Genomic DNA, 20,020 nt, shown 5'->3' with positions numbered 1-20,020 from the left:
CAGACAGAAGGCTGACTACGAAAGCCACCTTAGACTTTTCAGTAGGAAACTGGTCCGACATCATCTCCAAGTGCAGGGAACATTGCGAAAGAAAGCCACGGCAAAACTTAGAGTCCCCATCAAATTTATCCGGCAAGGATAATCGTAGGCCGGAAGCGGCCACTCGCTGCGGAGGAGGTGCAGGAGCTGGCGGAGGAGATGATTGCTGAAGCTGTGGTAGTAGCTGCTGTAGCATCACGGTCAGTTGAGACAGCTGGTGGCCTTGTTGCGCTATCTGTTGCGACTGCTGGGCGACCACCGTGGTGAGGTCGGCGACAACTGGCAGTGGGACTTCAGCGGGATCCATGGCCGGATCTACTGTCACGATTCGGCTGGCAGGTGGTGGATCCTCTGTGCCAGAGAGGCATTGGCGTGGACCGTGCTGGTGGACCGGTTCTAAGTTGCTACTGGTATTCACCAGAGCCCGCCGCAAAGCGAGATGGTCTTGCAGCGGCGGTAGCAACCAGGTCGTATCCACCAGCAACGGCTCAACCTCTCTGACTGCTGAAGATAGGCGCGGTACAAGGGAGTAGACAAGAGCAAGGTCGGACGTAGCAGAAGGTCGGGGCAGGCAGCAAGGATCGTAGTCAGGGGCAACGGCAGGAGGTCTGGAACACAGGCTAGGAACACACAAGGAAATGCTTTCACTGGCACGATGGCAACAAGATCCGGCGAGGGAGTGCAGGGGAAGTGAGGTATAAATAGGGAGTGCACAGGTGAACACACTAATTAGGCTAACTGCGCCAATCAGTGGCGCAGTGGCCCTTTAAATTGCAGAGACCCGGCGCGCGCGCGCCCTAGGGAGCGGGGCCGCGCGCGCCGGGACAAGACCGACGGAGAGCGAGTCAGGTACGGGAGCCGGGATGCGCATCGCGAGTGGGCGCCTCCCGCATCGCGAATCGCATCCCGGCTGGGAGAGGTATCGCAGCGCACCCGGTCAGCGGGTCTGACCGGGGCGCTGCAATTGCGAGGATGTAGCGAGCGCTCCGGGGAGGAGCGGGGACCCGGAGCGCTCGGCGTAACACTCCCATTATTACCACTGTACCTGCCCGGGCGGCCCTCTCTATTTGTTTATACAGCTGACCTTCTATCTCTTCAGTGATATTAGGGGGTCTGTAGATTACACCAAATACAATTTTTTCAATATTTCCCTCCTTTTGTAATTCTACCCACAGTGATTCCACATCCTCAGAATCATCACACACTATGGCATCGTTCACACTGACTTTCATACCACTTCTTACATACAGACAGACTCCACCACCTTTTCTGTTCATTCTATCCTTGCGAAACAATGTAAACCCCTGCAGATTAACAGCCCAGTCATGCGAGGAGTCCAGCCATGTCTCAGTGACCCCAACTATATCAATATGTTCCTCCAGTATCAAGGCCTCAAGATCCCCCATTTTATTTGCTAGGCTTCTGGCATTTGTGAACATACACTTTACATTTCCATTAAGTTTTACACATATAGTCTCACTAATGGGATTTTTAGAGTTATTGGGGTTAATGTTATTTTTTGAGTTATAAGGGCTAATTGTACTATTTAAGTTATTGGGGCTAATGGGATTTTTTGCGTTATTGGGTCTAACGTTGTTATTTAAGTTATTGGGGCTAATGGTATATGAACTTTGCCACTGTAACTCTCCATCTGTTGTAAACTACAACTCCCATCATGCACAGACAAAAGGTCATCATGGTGGCTGTAGTTCTACAATAACTGGAGAGTCACAGATGGGGGAACACAAATTTTTACGTGAGAGCTTAGGCTCGCCGTCCCAGGTCCTGCACTGCTCCACTGCTCTGGCCTCTTCTAGTCAGGCCTGGCCAGAGCAGATGATGCAGGCAGCTAATCGTGCTGCCTGCATCATAGGAGAAGCGCCGGGCAGGGACACATCGCTCCCTTGCTCCAAGCCACGGCTATTCATTTGTATTGGCATCTTAAAGACACCTCTACAAATGAATAAGGGGAGATCCAGCAGATGGTCCGAATGACTGGCGGACGCAGTTCGGATCTGGACCGTGGTCTGCCAGTTGATTACCCCTGATATAGGACATAGATCAATGTTTCTTAACCAGGCTGACTCCAGCTGTTGCAAAACTACAAAACCTAGCATGCTGGGAGTTGTAGTTTTGAACAGCTGGAGGCACCCTGTTAAGGAAACACTGATCTATGTCCTATCTCAGTGTTTCCCAATTAGAGTTCCTCCAGCTGTTACAAAACTACAACTCCCAGCATGCATGGACAGCATTGTAGCTTTGCTTTGGCGACACCTTGGTTGGGAAACACTTATTTATGTCAGTGTTTCCCAACCCTCCAGCTGTTGCAAAACTACAACTCCCAGCATGCTAGGAGTTGTAGTATTGCAACAGCTGGGGGCACCCCTGGTGAGAAAGGGGTGGGGGGGGGGTGAGCAGGGATTGTGCTGGGAAGGGGGAGGGATGATGCTGGAAAAGGGTGGGCATGGATGGTGGGGGGTAGTTTACCTTACCTGCCTTGGAACACTGCTGGGCTCCTGTATCCTCCAGGAACTTCCTGCTTGCTGGGGTCATGTGATGTTTTGGTGTCACATGACCCAAGCAGAGCAGTAGAAAGCTGCCAATCAGGGGAAAGAGAAGCCGAGTAAGTGCCCGATAACTCCACAGACTCACTGTGTGCACGCTTGCTCTGCACTGCAGACTGAGTACAGTATACAAAAATAGCTTGTGGCAGGGATGAACGCTGGGACAGGGTGTCACCCCACCAGAGGGTGTTACCCGGTGCGGCCCGCACCCCTTGCACCCCCCTAACAATGCCACTGCAGAGGGGTGTAGAGGAGTGTACATGGGTGGCAGAGGGGTGTAGAGGAGTGTACATGGGTGGCAGAGGGGTGTAGAGGAGTGTACATGGATGACAGAGGGGTGTAGAGGAGTGTACATGGGTGGCAGAGGGGTGTAGAGGAGTGTACATGGGTGACAGAGGGGTGTAGAGGAGTGTACATGGGTGGCAGAGGGGTGTAGAGGAGTGTACATGGGTGGCAGAGGGGTGTAGAGGAGTGTACATGGGTGACAGAGGGGTGTAGAGGAGTGTACATAGGTGGCAGAGGGGTGTAGAGGAGTGTACATGGGTGGCAGAGGGGTGTAGAGGAGTGTACATGGGTGACAGATGGGTGTAGAAGAGTGTACATGGGTGGCAGAGGGGTGTAGAGGAGTGTACATGGGTGACAGAGGGGTGTAGAGGAGTGTACATGGGTGGCAGAGGGGTGTAGAGGAGTGTACATGGGTGACAGATGGGTGTAGAAGAGTGTACATGGGTGACAGGCAGGGCCGGACTGGGGATAAAAACCAGCCCTGGAAAAAGTTGCATACCAGCCCCATATTGCGTAATTTTTCAAGCTCATGGCATATCGTAATTATATACTTTTTTTTATAAAAGGGGAAAGCATTCATTTTAAAACACATAAATAAACACGAATATGAACTTTGCACTTCAATAGCTCCAGTGGCGTTGCGAACCGGGTGCGGGGGGTGTGGCCCGCACCGGGTGACACCAACCTAATGGGGTGACACCAAGATGCTCCGCAGCACCCATCCCCCCTCCCCAGCTACACCGACACCCCCCATCTGTGCCCGACCGGCCTCCCATCCGTCAGCACCCCCCCCCCCCCTTCATCTGCGCTGTGTGTGCGGTGCGCCTGTCCGTCAGCAACCCCCCCCCCCTTTCACCTGCACTTTGCGCCCGTCCGTCATCACACCCCCCTCACCTTCACCAGCACTGTGCCCGGTCTCCGCTCCCACGTCTGCGCCGGCCTGACGTCACACCGCATGGCCACGCAGGAGGACGTCAGTTACGTTACTCGCAGGGCGCCCGGTGAGAAGGAGCGCTGCGCTGGATGGGTGAGTGTGTGTGTTTGTCTCTCTGTCTGTCTCTATCTATGTTTGTGTGTGTGACTCTGTGTGTGTGACTGTGTATGTGTGTGACTGTGTGTATGTGACTGTGTGTATGTGACTGTGTGTGTATGTGACTGTGTGTGTATGTGAGTCTGTGTGTGTGTGTGACTGTGACTCTGTGTGTGTCTGTCTGTGAGTGTGTGTCTCTCTGACTGTGTGTGTGTGTTTGTGTGTGTGTCTCTCTGTGTTGTATGTGTTTTTTGTGTCGGGGGGGGGGGGGGTGAACCAGCGATCTAATGTGGGGAGACTTTGACCTATTGTGGGGAACCTGCAAGGGAACCTGCGGCCTAATGTGGGGAAACTACTAACAAATGTGCGAAGTCTATGCTACCTAATGTGGGGAGTCTATGCTACCTTATGTGGGGAATCTGTGTTACCGAATGTGGGGAGTCTATGCTACCTAATGTGGGGAAATTGCTACCTAATGTGGGGAATCTGTGCTACCTAATGTGGGGAATCTGTGCTACCTAATGTGGGGAATCTGTGCTACCTAATGTGGGGTAACTGTTACCTACCTAATGTGGGGGAACTGGTACCAAATGTGGGGAATCTATGCCTAATGTGGGGAAAAGATGCTACCTAATGTGGGGAAACTGCTACCTACTATGTAACTACCTAATGTGGGGGAACTGCTGCCTACCTAATAGGGGGGAACTGCTGCCTACCTAATGCTCCCCCCCTTGCAGTAGCACCCTCATTATCCACCAGCAACACCCCCCCCCCAGCAGCACCTCCATCAGCAGATCCTGATGGTGGATGATGGCGGTGCTCCTGCCAGGAGGATGATCCTGCCGATGGATGAGGGGGGTGATACTGCTAGGGGGGATGGCCAGTAGCACCCTCATCCTCCTCCAGCAACACCCCCCCAGTAGTAGGTTGTGGTATTATATTCAGAGGGTGCACTGTATGGCAACGTTACCTTCAGAGGGCGCAGTTTGTGATAGTATTATATTCAGAGGGCGCAGTTTGTGGTAGTATTATATTCAGAGGGGCAGTTTGTGGTAGTATTATTAGAGAAGAGCGAACTTACAGTAAATTTGATTCGTCACGAACTTTTCGGCTCGGCAGTTGATGACTTATCCTGTGTAAATTAGTTCAGCCTTCAGGTGCTCCGGTGTGCTGGAAAAGGTGAATACATTCCTAGGAAAGAGTCTCCTAAGACTGTATCCACCTTTTCCAGCCCACGGGAGCACCTGAAAGCTGAACTAATTTATGCAGGAAAAGGCATCAACTGCCGAACCGAGAAGTTTGTGACGAGTTGAATTTACTGTAGTTCGCTCATCTCTAAGTATTATATTCAGAGTGTACAGTATGTGTTGGTATTATATTCAGAATGTACAGTGTGTGGTAGTATTATATTCAGTGGGTATGGTGTATGGAAGGTTTATAATCAAAGAGTATAGTGTATAGTAGTATTATATTTAGAGGATACAGTGTCTGGCAGGTTTATAATAATAATTGTTTTCATATAGAGGATGAGAATGCGCTGACAGTGAGGAGACGTCTGGGCGTCACATTCTACAGACAGAAGTTTTAGCTGGAACAATTCCTGGCGGTATGTACCATCTGAATTAGATAAGGAAAGACTATCAGACATGTGTCAGGAAGTGACAACGGCATGAGCTAGGGCCGCGCGCTCCGGGGCTCCGCCCCCAGCCCCTGAGCCCTCGGGACGTGGAGGCGAGGTGAACCACGGGATGTCGTGATGCCGATACTGATGCCGGGATGCTGGTGGGGGAATACCGCTGCGAATGTGCTCATGCCCGGATGACTAGCATGAGCTAGGAGCCCTGTTCTCAGGGACGTCCCGTGGAAGGATGGAGGAGTGAGGCGCAGATGGCTGCCGACTCGCGCGATGACCTCCATTTGAGGCGATGGTATGTTGCTGTCCCACTGGAGGCGGATGCGGCATGGCGGATGTTTGCTCTCCCCACGTGTGGCATGGGAAGAGGCGACGTTGTGAAGGTGAGAGAGAGGGAGGTGTGGACTGTGCAGCCAATACAAGCGTGGAGTGCCGGGTCTGTTCCGGAAGCCCATATATTGCAGCTCCTGCCTCGCAGTATTGTGTGGCGGTGTTGGGGTGGAGAGGCGCACATGTGGGATCCTGCTGCTCCGTGATGGGACTCTCTTAGGCTGGGCCAGTTCCTCTCTTTGTGGAAAGGAGAAAAATATAAAGAAAAAGATCCGATGCCACATTGTTAAATAGTTTGGCAGCCTCTAAGCTGGTGAGTTATTCCCCTCCTCTTTGGGGTGGCAGGACACTCAAGTTGGTTGCCTCCTTGGACAGAGGAGCCCAGTCCGGGGAGAGACTGTTATTAAATTTACTTATTGATCTCCTTTAATAGGTTAAATCAGTCATCAAAAACTCTGCAATAATATGAACAGCAGCAGCCCCCAGTACCGGTCCCATGTGAAATAGACAACATTGGACTCTTGATACTCTGCCTGGTTACTCCCTCTAGCGACTTGGTGAGTCAAAGTCGTGGTAACATATATGATCAAGCCCTCCTTCTCCTCCCTTTGGTGGTTGGTAGTTGTGGTGCAGCCACTGAGCTTTGATAAATGCATGTAGGAGGCAGATATGCACCTTGGTAATTGATCCCTCCTGTGGGGTATATGTGGTTAAGCATGTGAAGGGAGCTAAAATATCTCCAACTATAGCAGTAGCGGTGCCTCAATCCTGTCCTACTTAGGCCAAGCCCTATTGGATAACAGGGGTCTTGGGAAATGAAATCTACTGCGGGTCGTGTGATTGGAGTCTTCCCTCCTTCTCCTGGGCACTTCTTCCAGACATGAAGATAGTGCTGCCCATAATGAAATTCATATGGACTCTAAGGTTCGAGGGGTAATATAACCATGGCCATGCAGACATAACTATGGCCTATCCTACTGCTAAACCGACGTCTCCTGAAGACTTATCCCTCCCTCTCTCTCTCCCATATATAGGAGAACTCTGGACTTTTGGATTAATTTGAATAATTGGACATCAGTAGACCCCTTCCTCCATGAAAGCGGACTTTTTGCCCTGGATCCAACAGAGGGCTTATAAGATCAGTGACTTTAGGGGGAGGCTGGACTGTCTATGAAGGGGAGTTTGAATATCCTAATGAGTTCTTAGTTATAAATCACTGTGTTATATCTGGTGGTGGATACTGATAGATCAGGCTGTGACATCTCCTGCCTGGAGCGTATCCCTGAACCGATAGGGGCCACGGATTCCCACCTTTGTATGTTGTAAATCATTGGATGCAAATTATTGAGTGGGAGGGGCCTATGGTTTATATTCCTTAAAATAATAGGTGGCACCTGGGTGGTGTTACATATACCTTATAAGGTTAAAGCGATAAAGCGGGGAAAATGGCCCCTAAGGTGAACCCCAGAAGATCAGGGGGTAGCTCGCCACAGAAAGATAAGGGGGCAATGGGTAAATTGGATAAAATATGGAAGTCTCCAGCTGTGGGTATCAAAACTATTACCCAGAAAGATCTCACCCCTAGTAAAACAGGCTCTAGGTACTCGGTTCTGGAGGTGGAGGAAATTGAGGATAGACAGACCGGGCCCCCCATGGGAACTCAGCTTTTGGAGGAGATTTTGGGAGGGGTAAAAAAATCTAATTGTGCAATTGAAGAGATAAACAAACAACTGGGTGTGGTATCTACTGAGGTATCACTGATAAGACACAATATGACTAAGATGAGAGATAGGATCTCCAGACTAGAGGAAGAAGCCCCAAAAACAGAAAAAAGGATCAATGTTCTGGAAGAGGAGGTTAATAATTTGAAAAAGGATAAGATAACCATTAAAGATAAGCTCACTGACCTCGAAGATAGATCTAGACGTTGCAACATAAGGATGGTGGGGTTCCCTGAAGGGGCGGAGGGGGGGGACTCTATTATCCAGTTCTGCAGTGGATGGTTGAAGGATGTGATAGGTGAAGGGCATTTTACCCCAATGTTTGGGATTGAACGAGCTCACCGGGTTCCAAGGCGGATACCCCCCCCCCCCCGGGGGGCCCCCCTAGGACAATCCTAATCAAATTATATACATCCCAGGATAGGGATATGATCCTTAGGAGGGCAAGAGAAGTGAGGGACCTACTGTACAATGGGCAAAACATTTTTGCATACCCGGATTTCTCCTGGGAGACTCAGAAGAAAAGGGCATCCTTTCGGGAGGTAAAAAGGCGTTTAAAAAATGTGGGGGTGCCCTTCTCTCTTTTGTTTCCAACGAGACTCCGTGTAGAGCATAAGGGAAAGGTAACTATACTTGGAACCTCACAGGAAGTTTCAGATTGGATGGATAAAAAAGGCATGTAGTACAAGATTATTGTGGCATTAGGGTTCGGAAGTATTAGTCGAGTATTAAAATCTACGTCTGGGGGGGGATGGGGGGGGGCCTGTGGGGTGTCACTAGGATAGGGATGCACAGTAAAAATACGGCGCATCATGGGGATGGGGGAGAGGGGGGGTGTGGGGGGTTGGGTGGGATGGGAGGAAGGGAGTGGGAAGGGGGAGGGATGGCGGAGGGAAGGAGAGAGACCTTTTTTTTTTTTTTTTCTTCTCTGTTAGGTTAACATGTCTTCTTTTAAGTTGCTAGTTTGGAATGTGCGAGGTATGTCTGATAAAATAAAAAAGTGTGCAATCTTTGATTATATTCGGAGGTGCCTCCCTGCGATCATATGCTTAATCGAGACCCATAGGTCAAGAGATGAGAAGATACTACAAAGGAGGTGGGCTAAAGAAGAATACCACTCCAGACTGTCTTCGCATTCCGTGGGAGTATCAGTATATGTTCATAGGAAGATACCATTCGAAACAATAGATGCAAAGGTAGACAAGTATGGTCGATATATTTTTCTTTATGGAATGTGGGAAAATAGGGCTATTATTTTGGCCTTTGTCTATATTCCTCCACCTTTTAGAATGGATGTTTTGAGGGACCTTGTGAGTTACAGCGAAAGGAAAATACACGAGGCATTATGGGTAATCGGAGATATGAATAACGTAATGGACCCTAGTATGGATAGATTCAAATTAGGTAGGAATGTAGGGGGGAGGGAAACAGCATTGGCGAGATACTGTGGAGAGATGAATTGGGTTGATGGGTGGCGGAAACTAAACCCAGGAGTAAGACAGTACTCATGTTTTAGTACTTCATATAATACTGCCTCTCGTATTGACTTATGTTTGTGCGATACGAACGCGATGATCTGGACCAGCAGGGTGCAGTATAGAGCTAAAACCCTATCGGACCACTGCCCAGTGGCGGTGGAAATTGGAGGTAAGGCAATAGGTGGGAAGAGAGTGGGCTTCCGGCTCAACCCCCACTGGATAGAATTGGTGGGAGATCAGGATTGGTTTAGACAGGAAATAGAAGCATTCTGGGAGATTAACCATAATTCAGCGAGCCCTCAGATAGTATGGGATGCCATGAAGGCGTACTTGAGGGGCCTATATATAGGGCGAATTAATAAAAAGAGAAAGGAATTTGCCCGGAAAGAATCATTACTGAACAGCAAAGTGGCACAATTAGAAGCAGGGATAGATGGGGCTATTGGAGGAGAACAGCTGTTAGAACTGAAGGCAGCTCAAGATGAATATAAAGAATATCTACTTAAAAAAGCACAAAATAAACTGTTTTTTAGTGGACAATTTAATTTTTTTGAGAAAGGGAAACCAAATAAGACATTGTCAAGATTACTTATGAACCAAGGTGAGGAATGTGGCATTGTGGCTTTGAGGAGGGCTGATGGCAGCATAACTACAGAAAGAGAAGAAATAGCTCAAATGGTTAGCTCCTTTTTCTCCAATCTCTATACAAGTAGTAACACTAATAGGGCTGAGGTAGTGGAATTTCTGGGAGGAATTAATATTCCAAGTCTAACAGAGGACATCAGGGATTCTTTGGAAGACCCAATCTCCCTCCAGGAATTGGAGGAAGCATTGGCATCAATTCAAGGGAATACATCCCCTGGGTCCGATGGTATTCCTTTCCAGATATACAGGACATATTCAACCCTGCTACTTCCAAAACTGCTGGGTACTATTAATGAATCCTGGAGGGGGGGGGGGGGGGTGTTCTCCCTAAGTCGATGTGTGAGGCTAACATCAGACTTATTAGGAAGAAAGATAAAGATCCTTTGGATTTGGGTTCATATCGCCCCATCTCCTTGCTCAATACAGATATAAAAATAATAGCGAAGGTATTGGCAAGGAGATTAGATAAAGTGGTGGAAGTAGTGGTGGGGAGAGACAAAGGGGGGTTTAGGTCGGGAAGAACGGTCCACGACAATATCCACCAGGTGTATGAGGCAATCCAGAGTGGTGCTCGGGGCCCCCGCTCCATCCTGTCATTGAATGCAACTAAAGCCTTTGATAGGGTGGAGTGGGGATACCTTTGGGAAGTGCTGAGGAGGGTGGGGGTGGGCCCGGGATTATTGAGTTATATTCAGTTACTGTGCACTAATCCGGAGGCGAGTGTAGTGGTGGATGGAATTCCCTCTTACCCATTCAAATTAAGTAGAGGAACAAGACAGGGGTGCCCCCTCTCCCATTTTTTATTTATATGGAACCCCTAGCAGCTTGTATAAGAGATAGCAATGTTTACGAGGGATTTGGAGTAAACGGAGAAAGAAATAAGATTTTACTATTTGCAGATGATATTCTCCTTTTTGTAACTAACCCACAAGAAAAAATACACCAGATTATGAAAATGTTTGATGTATTTGCCCCTCTATCGGGGTTGGAGATAAATTGGAGTAAATCTAATATGCTCCCCCTGGAGGTAGGAAGATTGTCCGTGCTGAAGAAAACTGAATGTTTCCCATATTTGGGAGTGAAAATAGCAGCCACAAATGATAAGTTTGTGAGTAATAATATACGCCCCCTATTAAATAGTTTAGAGAAGAGAGTGGAAGTGTGGATTAAAATGCCCTTCTCGATGTCAGAAAGGATGGCAATAGTAAAATGGTGGTCCTCCCACAGATCCTGTTCTTTCTTAGCGCATCGCCAATGTGGATCGGTAAGGGGTGATACCGGAGGATTGAAGTGATACTGGGTAGACTTCTATGGGGAAGGAAAAGGGTTTGTTTGAAGTACAGATATTTTATGGCCCCTGGAGAGAGGGGTGGGCTGGGGATGCCCAATTTTTTCATTTCATTTTGGGTGCGCAGTTAGCACGAGTCGTAAATTGGAGGGATTCTAGATATTTGGAAAAGATTGTAGTGGATAAGAAGAAAGATAACATATATGAGGTGTTGGAACTAGATGATTACGATGAGAATGGTCTAAATGGCACGTTGTTATTGCACAAATTTAGAAGAGTATGGGAAAAATTAAAGGAAGAATTACATATAGAAAATAGTTTTGGGTTTACACCTTTGTGGGGTAACAATAAATTTAAAGAACTTGTGGATTGTGAGTCAAGTTTTTGGGATAGTAAGGGTATAAAACAATTGGATCAAATATTTGATAATAATGAATTGGTATACTTTTTAGATGTAAACAAGTATAAGTGGTTATATGGTCTTTTTGACTGGTGCTGCTATGTATATCTGAATTGTATACTGTAGTTCTGGAAATTTTACTATTACAATAAAGTGTTAAATTACAAAAAAAAAAAAAATGATAAGGAAAGACTATAGAGAAGACGTCACCTGTAGTCACTGATATCATTGTACATTCTCCTCACTATGTCCTATCAGAGCTGTAGTCGCTTGTCAGTTCTACAGTTAGGTCAGTGAAACTACAACTCCCAGAATAACCTCACCACTGCATAAAGGGGTACTCTATTGGAAAAAACATTTTTTAATCAACTGGTGCTACAAAGTTAAACAGATTTGTAAATTACATCTATTTAAAAATCTTAATCCTTCCAGTACTTATTAGCTGCTGTATAAGCGATTCACAGGAAGTTATTTTCTTTTTTAATTTATTTTCTGTCTGACCACAGTGCTCTGTGCTGACACCTCTGTCCATGTCAAGAACTGTCCATAGTAGGAGCAAATCCCCATAGCAAACCTGTCCTGCTCTGGACAGTTCCTGACATGGACAGAGGTGTCAGCAAATAGCACTGTGGTCAGACTGGAAAGAACTACGCAACTTCCTGTGGAGCATACACCAGCTTATAAATACTGTAAGGATTAAGATTTTAGATAGAAGTAATTAAAAAATCTGATTAACTTTCTGGCACCAGTTGATATAAAAGTAAATGTTTTCCAGTGGAATACCCCTTTAAGTAATTCTGGGAGCTGTATATTTAAATGGTGAAAACTTCTTTAACACTTTCCCATTCTGTGGCAACTGGTATATCTGATTATTATACTGGAATTTCTCACAATGCGCTACAACAGTGGTGTCTGTCACAACAGGCTAAAAACTTACTGGGGGAAGGGGTAGGTATGGGGGTGACACCATTTTCTACCGCACCGGGTGACACCTACCCTAGCAACGCCACTGTGCAGGTCCTTTAATATCAGCACAGAGGCAGCAACTACAGGGTTGCCTACTATATACTGGAGACAGTATCTACTTGGTGTATTACCTGGGGGAACTTCCTACTGATGGTACTATCAACTAGGTGCAGTATCTACCTGAGGAGCACTATCAACTGGATATGTTAGGGTGGGTTCACACTACGTTTTGTCCCATACGGGAGCGCATACGGCAGGAGGGAGCTAAAAGCTCGCGCTCCCGTATGTAACCGTATGCGCTCCCGTATGCCATTCACTTCAATGAGCCGACCGGAGTGAAACGTTCGGTCCGGTCGGCTCATTTTTGCGCCGTATGCGCTTTTACAACCGGACCTAAAACCGTGGTCAACCACGGTTTTAGGTCCGGTTGTAAAAGCGCATACGGCGCAAAAATGAGCCGACCGGACCGAACGTTTCACTCCGGTCGGCTCATTGAAGTGAATGGCATACGGGAGCGCATACGGTTACATACGGGAGCGCGAGCTTTTAGCTCCCTCCTGACGTATGCGCTCCCGTATGGGACAAAACGTAGTGTGAACCCACCCTTACCTAATGGGGGCATTACCTATCTGGGGGCACTACCTACTGGGGACATTACCTTCTACATACCTACTGGGGGCACTACCTACTACATGCTTACTGGGGGCAATAAATACGACCTACCTGGAGGCATCAACTACTACCTACTGGGGATATTACCTACCTGGAGGCATCACCTACTAGGGACATTATCGATCTACTTGGGTGTCCTATCTTATAGGGGTGTTCCCTACCTACCCACTGTGGGCTTTACCTGTGTGATGGGGGAAACAATGTAAAGGGACCTGTCTACCCCCTTGAGTGACCAACTGCCTAAAGGGGGGGGGGGGGGCTACCTACTCTTCCCCCCAACCCACTTTTCTACCCAGAAGAAATAGTTATGACGGTCTGGGCCGGATGGATAAGAAAAGGAAATTGATTGACACCAATCAGAGAAGACGTCACCTGATGTAACTGTATGTAATCTCTTATATGGTCTGTAGAGCCTGTGTAGAGCTGAGGCACTAATTTCTGTGTAAAGTGGTTTATTCAGTATTTGTATGGTAATATTATCCTGTTACTATGTGGGGATAATGTTTAGTCATAGGGTGGTAGAATTATTTGAACCTTGTATAGAGCTGTTGTTGGTTATACTGGAGTGTGGTCTATGGTCTATTTATCATCTGCTGGTTTGGTGTATGTTGAATAACTTATACAAAGTAAGAGATTATTATTATTATTATTGTCTTCTATTCTTTGAAGTAAACGTTTTTGGATTATTCTTAGTTCTGACCCAGTTGCATGGGATAATGGTCTACTGTAGTGTTTCCCAACCAGGGTGCCTCCAGCTGTTGCAAAACTACATTTTCCAGCATGCCCGGGCAGCCAAAAGCTGTCTGGACATGCTGAGACTTGTAGTTTTGCAACTGCTGGAGGCACCCTGGTTGGGAAAAGCTGGTCTACAATAGAGCTATTGAAGTGCAAAGTTCATATTCGTGTTCATGTATGTGTTTTAAAATGAATGCTTTCCCCTTTTATGAACAAGTATATAATTACGATATGCCATGAGCTTGAAAAATTACGCAATATGGGGCTGGTATGCAACTTTTTCCAGGGCTGGTTTTTATCCCCAGTCCGGCCCTGCCTGTCACCCATGTACACTCTTCTACACCCATCTGTCACCCATGTACACTCCTCTACACCCCTCTGCCACCCATGTACACTCCTCTACACCCCTCTGCCACACATGTACACTCCTCTACACCCCTCTGCCACCCATGTACACTCCTCTACACCCCTCTGTCACCCATGTACACTCCTCTACACCCCTCTGTCACCCATGTATACTCCTCTACACCCCTCTGCCACCCATGTACACTCCTCTTCACCCCCCTGTCACCCATGTACACTCCTCTACACCCCTCTGCCACCCATGTACACTCCTCTACACCCCTCTGCCACCTATGTACACTCCTCTACACCCCTCTGCCACCCATGTACACTCCTCTACACCCCTCTGTCACCCATGTACACTCCTCTACACCCCTCTGCCACCCATGTACACTCCTCTACACCCCTCTGTCACCCATGTACACTCTTCTACACCCCTCTGCCACCTATGTACACTCCTCTACACCCCTCTGCCACCCATGTACACTCCTCTACACCCCTCTGCAGTGGCGTTGTTAGGGCGGTGCATGGGGTGCGGGCCGCACCGGGTGACACCCTCTGGTGGGGTGACACCCTGTCCTAGCGTTCATCCCTGTCACAAGCTATTTTTGTATACTGTACTCAGTCTGCAGTGCAGCGCAAGCGTGCACACAGTGAGTCTGTGGAGTTATCGGGCACTTACTCTGCTTCTCTTCCCCCTGATTGGCAGCTTTCTACTGCTCTGCTTGGGTCATGTGACACCAAAACATCACATGACCCCAGCAAGCAGGAAGGCAGGTAAGGTAAACTACCCCCCACCATCCATGCCCACCCTTTTCCAGCATCATCCCTCCCCCCTTCCCAGCACGATCCCTGCTCACCCCCCCCCCCCCCACCGCTTTCTCACCAGGGATGCCCCCAGCTGTTGCAATACTACAACTCCTAGCATGCTGGGAGTTGTAGTTTTGCAACAGCTGGAGGGTTGGGAAACACTGACATAAATAAGTGTTTCCCAACCAAGGTGTCTCCAAAGCAAAGCTACAATGCTGTCCATGCATGCTGGGAGTTGTAGTTTTGTAACAGCTGGAGGCTCTCTGGTTGGGAAACACTGAGATAGGACATAGATCAGTGTTTCCTTAACAGGGTGCCTCCAGCTGTTCAAAACTACAACTCCCAGCATGCTAAGTTTTGTAGTTTTGCAACAGCTGGAGTCACCCTGGTTAGGAAACATTGATCTATGTCCTATATCAGGGGTAATCAACTGGCAGACCACGGTCCAGATCCGAACTGCGTCCGCCAGTCATTCGGACCATCCGCTGGATCTCCCCTTTTTCATTTGTAGTGGTGTCTTTAAGACGCCAATACAAATGAATAGCCGCAGCTTGGAGCAAGGGAGCGATGTGTCCCTGCCCGGCGCTTCTCCTATGATGCAGGCAGCACGATTAGCTGCCTGCATCATCTGCTCTGGCCAGGCCTGACTAGAAGAGGCCAGAGCAGCGGAGAAGTGCAGGACCTGGGACGGCGAGCCTAAGCTCTCAGGTAAAAATTTGTGTTCCCCCATCTGTGACTCTCCAGTTATTGTAGAACTACAGCCACCATGAGGACCTTTTGTCTGTACATGATGGGAGTTGTAGTTGATAACAGATGGAGAGTTACCGTGGCAAAGTTCATATGGGGGCACAGTGGCATTAATTCTGTGGGCACAGTGGCATCATTAATTCTGTGGGTACAGTGGCATCATTAATTTTGTGGAACACAGTGGCATCCTTAATTCTGTGGGCACAGTGGCATCCTTAATTATGTAGGCACAGTGACATAAATACTGTGGGCACAGTGGCATCATAAATTCTGTGGTCACAGTTGCATCCTTAATTTTGTGGGACACAGTGGCATCCTTAATTCTGTAGGCACAGTGGCATCCTTAATTCTGTAGGCACAGTGGCATCATTACTTCTGGAGGCACAGTGGCATCATCATTTCTGTGGGTACAATGGCATCATTAATTCTGTGGTCACAGTGGCATCCTTAATTCTGTGGGCACAGTGGCATCCTTAATTATGTAGGCACAGTGACATAAATACTGTGGGCACAGTGGCATCATAAATTCTGTGGTCACAGTGGCATCCTTAATTTTGTGGGACACAGTGGCATCCTTAATTCTGTAGGCACAGTGGCATCCTTAATTCTGTAGGCACAGTGGCATCATTACTTCTGGAGGCACAGTGGCATCATTAATTCTGTGGGTACAGTGGCATCATTAATTCTGTGGTCACAGTGGCATCATTAATTCTGTGGGTACAGTGGCATCATTAATTCTGTGGGTACAGTGGCATCATTAATTCTGTGGTCACAGTGGCATAATTAATTCTGTGGTCACAGTGGCATAATTAATTCTGTGGTTACTGGCATCATTAATTCTGGGGTCACAGTGGAGTCATTCATTCTATAGGCACAGTGGCTTCATTTTATTGTTTTAAGAGACACAGAGGTACATTAGTCAGCGTTAGAGCATAGCATCTGCAAGTAATGATGCAGGGGAATAGTGTGTGGCAGTAATATAACAGGGGCCCAGTGTGTGGCAGAATTATTTTCAGGGGCACAGTGGATGGCAGTATTATTTTAAGGGGCACAGTGGGTAGCAGTAATATACCAGGGGCACAGTGGGTGGCAGTTTTATATTCAGGGCACAGTATGTGGTAGTATTATATTCAGGGATACAGTGTGTGGCAGTATTATATTCAGGGGTACAGTGTGTGGCAGTAATATACCAGAGGCACAGTGTGTGGCAATATTATATTCAGGGGCCCAGTGTATGGCAGTATTATATTTAGGGGTACAGTGTGTGGCAGTATTATATTCAGGGGTACAGTGTGTGGCAGTAATATACCAGAGGCACAGTGTCTGGCAATATTATATTCAGGGATACAGTGTGTGGCAGTATTATATTCAGAGGGTACAGTGTGAGGAAGTAGTATATTCAGTGGGTACAGTGTGTGGCAATATTATATTCAGGGATACAGTGTGTGGCAGTATTATATTCAGTGGGTACAGTGTGTGGCAATATTATTTTCAGGGATACAGTGTGTGGCAGTATTATATTCAGTGGGTAAAGTGTGTGGCAGTATTATATTCAGTGGGTACAGTGTGTGGCAGTATTATAGTCAGAGGTTACAATGTGCAGCAGTATTCAGGTCATACATCCTCCACACTTCAGTTGTTAGTTTGCTATTGCCTTCATGGCACTGAGGCCGCTAGGTGTGCACCAAGCCTTAGCATACAGCTTGGACCTTTACCGGAAGGCAGACCTGGATAAGCGGACCCTCACTAAAAATAGGTGAGTACCCCTGGTCTATATATATTCCCTATCTATCTATGTCAGTGTTTCCCAACCAGGGTGCCTCCAGCTGTTGCAAAACTACAACTCCCAGCATGTTGGTGTGACACCATTTTCTACCGCACCGGGTGACACCAACCCTAGCAACGCCACTGCCCCTCTGCCACCCATGTACACTCCTCTACATCCATCTGCCACCCATGTACACTCTTCTATACCCCCTCTGCCACCCATGTACACTACTCTACAACCCATGTACACCCCCTCGGTCACCCATGTACACTCTTCTACACCCATGTACACCCCTCTGTCACCCCCTGTCACCCATGTACACTCTTCTACACACCTGTCACCCCCTACACCCCCCTGCCACCCATGTACACTCTTTTATTCCCCCTCTGCCACCCATGTACACTACTCTACAATCCTCTGTCACCCATGTACACCCCCTCTGTCACCCATGTACACTCTTCTACACCCATGTACACCCCTCTGTCACCCATGCACATGCCTCTACACCCCTCTGCCACCCATGTACATTCTTCTACACCCATCTGTCACCCATGTACACTCGTCTACATCCCTCTGCCACCCATGTACACTCCTCTACACCCCTCTGCCACCCATGTACACTCCTCTACACCCCTCTACCACCATGTACACTCCTCTACACCCCCCTGCCACCCATTTACACTCCTCTACACCCCTCTGTCACCCCCTACACCCCCCTGGCACCCATGTACACTCTTCTATACTCCCTCTGCCACCCATGTACACTCCTCTACAACCCTCTGTTACCCATGTACACTCCTCTACACCCCTCTGTCACCCCCTACACCCCCCTGGCACCCATGTACACTCTTCTATACTCCCTCTGCCACCCATGTACACTCCTCTACAACCCTCTGTTACCCATGTACACTCCTCTACAACCCTCTGTCACCCATGTACCCTCTACTACACCCCTGTCACCCATGTACACCCGTCACTCATGCACATGCCTCTACCCCCCTCTGCCACCCATGTACACTCTTCTACACCCATCTGTCACCCATGTAGACCCCTTTGTCACCCCCTACCCCCCTCTGCCACCCATGTACACCCATCTATCACCCATGTACACCCCTTTGCCACCCATGTACACTCTTCTACAACCCTCTGCCACCCATGTACACTCTTCCATACCCCTCTGCCACCCATGTACACTCTTCCACACCCCTCTGCCACCCATGTACACTCTTCCACACCCCTCTGACACACATGTACACTCTTCCACACCCCTCTGCCACCCATGTACACTCTTCTACACCCCTCTGTCCCCCATGTACACTCTTCCACACCCCTCGGCCACCCATGTACATCCCTGTCACCCCCTACGCCCTTCTGTCACCCATGTACGCTCTTCTACACCCATCTGTCACCCATGTGCACCTCTATGTAACCCATGTACACGACTCTACACCCCTCTGTCACCCACGTAAAAAAGTGCAGAGCCAAATATGTTTATTTTGCAGGTTTAATGGTGAAGAATTGTCGCTGGAAGAAATTGTCATGATGGCTGGGCCAGATGGAGAAGAAAAGGGAACAACGCTGATTAGAGAAGATTTCATTTGTGAGTTGCTGTATAAAGCAGCACTTTAATCTACATACCCACAGATAAATAGACATTGTGCATTTTGTGTACTGCGGCGATTTTTCCCTTTTTTTTTTTTTTTTTCTTCAACCTTGGTAGGGGTGCTCCAGGAAAAAAAATTTCGGAAGGGTGCCCCGAGCCGAAAAACATTGGGAAATACTGCACTACACAGTATATGAGTATGTCTGCTTCCTGCCCTGTTTATTGTGTATATGCCAGATATGCAGCTGTAGTAAACAGCTGATTGGTGGGGTGTGCCGGATGTTGGCACGCATCCATTAGATATTGACGGTCTTAATGTTCTCTTATTAAATTAAAGTAAAATACTCCTATTAAAATCACTCTTCAGACCAGTGGCGTACCAAGGGGGGGGCGGGGGGCGGCACGCCCCGGGTGCCACTCTCAAGGGGGGTGCCAGGGTCGGACTGACCCGCCGCCGCAACTACTGAGGATCTGGGACACTCGTCCCAGATCCCCAGCAGACAGCCCTACATTCTCCTGTATCGTGTATCATGCACATACAGGAGAAGACGTCCCCTCTGTGTGAGCCGCATCTTCAGCTACACAGGGGAGACGTGACCTCCGCCCCCACGCAGCACGCAGTACAGGCGCCGGTGATGTCACTCATCCGGCGCTTGTACTGTGGAGGGGAGAGGATGCGGGACCTGCAGCTGAGGAGATCGCTGCGTGGGATATCAGGTGAGCATCCTTTTTTTATTTTATTAACCCTGCCTATACCTATGGGGAAGGTGGGTGCTCTGTATATACCTATGGGGAAGGGAGGGAGTGGGGGGGGGTGCTCTGTATATACCTATGGGAAAGGGAGGGAGAGGGGGGGTGCCCTGTATATACCTATGGGAAAGGCAGGGAGAGGGGTGTGCTCTGTATATACCTATGGGAAAGGGAGGGAGAGGGGGTTGCTCTGTATATACCTATGGGAAAGGGA

The 20,020-nt window shown here is 48.3% G+C and overlaps 1 long non-coding RNA gene across 1 annotated transcript in view; it reads left to right on the top strand.

Annotated features, from left to right (window-relative positions):
- Positions 1-19,550, top strand: part of LOC130300705 (uncharacterized) — a 36,993-nt gene extending 17,443 nt beyond the window's left edge. The window contains exons 2-4 of the long non-coding RNA XR_008851541.1: positions 5,442-5,524; positions 18,956-19,053; positions 19,174-19,550. This is a non-coding gene — a long non-coding RNA (uncharacterized LOC130300705). The remainder of the gene's footprint in view (positions 1-5,441; positions 5,525-18,955; positions 19,054-19,173) is intronic.
- The last annotated feature ends 470 nt before the right edge of the window (positions 19,551-20,020 follow it).

Source organism: Hyla sarda, unplaced genomic scaffold (assembly GCF_029499605.1).
Source record: "Hyla sarda isolate aHylSar1 unplaced genomic scaffold, aHylSar1.hap1 scaffold_1093, whole genome shotgun sequence".
NCBI classification, from domain to species: Eukaryota; Metazoa; Chordata; class Amphibia; order Anura; family Hylidae; genus Hyla; species Hyla sarda.
This window is presented reverse-complemented; position numbering and strand designations above follow the sequence as displayed.